Source organism: Echinops telfairi, unplaced genomic scaffold (assembly GCF_000313985.2).
Source record: "Echinops telfairi isolate 266 unplaced genomic scaffold, ASM31398v2 ScPeMD7_7427;HRSCAF=8465, whole genome shotgun sequence".
In the NCBI taxonomy this organism is placed as follows: domain Eukaryota; kingdom Metazoa; phylum Chordata; class Mammalia; order Afrosoricida; family Tenrecidae; genus Echinops; species Echinops telfairi.
The window spans coordinates 12,581,064-12,584,020 of NW_022111327.1; the positions used below are offsets into that span (position 1 = coordinate 12,581,064).

Consider the following 2,957-nt stretch of genomic DNA (forward strand, 5'->3'; position numbering starts at 1 on the left):
TATGAAACTTCAGTGAAATCTAGAGCGTGAGGATAATGGCCATACCAACCTCATAGATGAAGGTACATAGTAGTAGGTAAGATTACCAGAGATGTCAAGCAAAACATATATATCTGGTGGATTATCAGAATTTCAGGGGTTGAGGTTAAGCTAAAAAGTTAGAATTTTTTACTGTTGTCAAATATATATTTAAACATTTAATATTTCTCTGGCAGGGGAGACACCTTGTCCACGAAGGTGGCTTTCCAGGGCAAGGCTTATCCATTGTCCTCCAGATGTGCTGACCCCTGCCATTTCTGCACATGAGGGAAACTCGACTGCATACTTTATCGTAGCTGGGGACTGCATTTATTCTCTCCCCTAAAAAGACAAAAAAATGTTGTACCATGATAACCATTATAAGTGTTATCAGTGACATTAATTACATTCCCCATGTTGCTTAATCATTGCCATTATTTCCAAATGTTTTATCACCAATCCTGCCTTTCCCCCCCCCCACTAAAAAATTTCTGAGTCCTTGTCCAGCAACAACCTCCTACGCTCACCTCTCCTCATTGTCTGGTACCTGCGACTGAAGAGTGTCTTCGTGGTTTTTAAATTATCAGCTCATATATTTGTTCGCTTGTGGCTGGCTTCTTCTTCTTCTTTTTTTTAAATCACTTTATTAGGGGATCATACAACTCTCATCACAATCCACACATACCTCAATTGTGTAAAGTGCATTTGTACATTCATTGCCCTCATTATTCTCAAAACATTTCCTCTCCACTCAAGGCCCCGACACCAGGTCCTCATTTTTCCCCTCCCTCCCCGCTTCCCCCTCCTTCATGAGCCCTTGATAATTTATAAATTGTTATTTTGTCATATCTTGCCCTGTCCGACATCTCCCTTCACCCACTTTTCGGTTGTCCATCCCTCAGGGAGGAGGTCACATATAGTTCCTTGTAATCGGTTCCCTCTTTCCTACCCACTCTCCCTCTACCCTCCCAGTATCGCCACTCACACCACTGGTCCTGAAGGGATCATCAGCCCTGGATTCCTTGTATTTCCAGTTCCTATCTGTACCAGTGTACATCCTCTGGTCTAGCCAGACCTGCAAGGTAGAATTTGTGTCATGATAGTGGGAGCGGGGAAGGAAACATTTAGGAACTAGAGGAGAGTTGTATTTTTCATCGTTGTTACTTTGCACCCTGACTGGCTCGTCTCCTCCCTGAGACCCCTCTGCAAGGGGATCTCCAGTGGCCTACTAATGGGCTTTGGGTCTCCACTCCGCACTCCCCCCATCATCCACTATGGTAAGATTTTTTGTTCTGATGATGCCTTATACCTGATCCCTTAGACACGTCGTGGCTGGCTTCTTTCACGTAGCATAATTCACGATCCATCTATGCTGTAGTGTGCATCCGAGCTTCGTTTCTCTTTGTGACCGAGTAATATTCTATTGTATGAATCAACCACACATTGCTTACCCATTCGTCTATTAATGGACACTCAGTTATTTCCATTCCTTGGCTTTTGTGAATGATTCTTCATGGGCACTGGTGTACAAATGGCTGTTGGAATCCCTGGTTTCAAGTCTAAATGTGGAATTTCTTGCTCATATAGAAATTTTATTCTTAACATTTTGAGGAATTAACAAGCTGTCTTCTACATCAGCTGTAACATTTTATAATTCATCCACAATGGGTAAGAGGTTTAATTTCTCCACACCCTCATCAACACTTGCTATTTTCCACTTGTCTGATAATAGCCAACCTAGTAGGTGTGAAGTAATATGCGATTGTTGTTTTGATTTGCATTTCCCTGATGACTAGTAATGCTGGACATTTTCTCACCTGCTTTTTGGCCATTTTTGGAGCAGTTCAAAGCCAACAGCTGCTCCAAAGGAGAAAGAGAACGCTCTCAGCTCCCGTATTCACAGCCTTGGAAGTGCCATTTAGGGCTGTTGAGTCCTAATCGATTCTTTGTCAGTAGGTTTGGGCTGTTGTTGTTTGGTAGCACATTCATAAATCTTCTCTGGAAAAATGTCTATTAAAGTCTTTTGATCATTTTATAAAATTTAGCTGTTTCACTTTTTCATTTTTGAATGGAAAGTATTCTTCATATATTTTGGATAATAACCATCCTTAGATATTTGGTCCCAAATATTCTCTCCCATTTTGTGGGGTGTCTTCTCGCTTTCTTCACAAAGTTCTTTGATCCACAAAAGTGTTTTTAGGTTGACAAAGTCCAGTTTATCTATTTTTCTTCTCTTGTAGATCACATTTTTGTGTCACAACTAAGAGTCGATTGTAAATCTAACATCTTGGAGCTTTAACCCCATTTTTTATTCTTTCAGTGTTTGTAGTGTTTAGATATTCAATCCACTTTTTGTGCATTTCTTATATGGTATGGGGAATGTGTCCAACTTTTTTCTTTTGCATATGACAATCTAGTAGTCCCAGTCCTATTACTGAAGAGACTATTCATTGAACTGCACCCCTGTCATAAATCAACTGACTGTAGATGCATGGGTTTATGTATGGGCTCTCAATTCTATCTGCTTTCTCACAGGAGAAAGGTGAGGATTTATCCTCCCACAAAGAGTTGACAATGTCATAAAACCAACAGGAGCAGTTCTACTCTGTCCTGTAGGGTCACTATGAGTGGGAATGAACTCGAGGGCAATGAGTTTCATTTTGAGTTTTATACAAGGAACAAACTGTTTGAATTATTGTAGCTTTATATTATATTGGAAATTCAGAAGTCTAAACTTTCTTTATCTTTTTTCAAAATTGTTCTCCCTATTTGAGGTCCCTTGAAATTCTACATGAGCCTAAGTATAAACTTTATTTTTACTTAGATAAAAAGGTTATTAAAATTTTGATAGGGATTGCATTGATTCCATAGATGTCTTGGAATAGCATTGACAATGAACAGTATCGAAACTTCAATCTGTGAATGTGGGATGTATTTTC

At 39.7% G+C, this 2,957-nt stretch overlaps 1 non-coding gene across 1 annotated transcript; it reads left to right on the plus strand.

Annotated features, from left to right (window-relative positions):
- The first annotated feature begins 200 nt into the window (after nucleotides 1-200).
- On the plus strand, nucleotides 201-363 carry LOC115872610. The gene has a single exon (XR_004047950.1). It is a non-coding gene; the product is annotated as a U1 spliceosomal RNA (small nuclear RNA).
- Nucleotides 364-2,957: the final 2,594 nt, after the last annotated feature.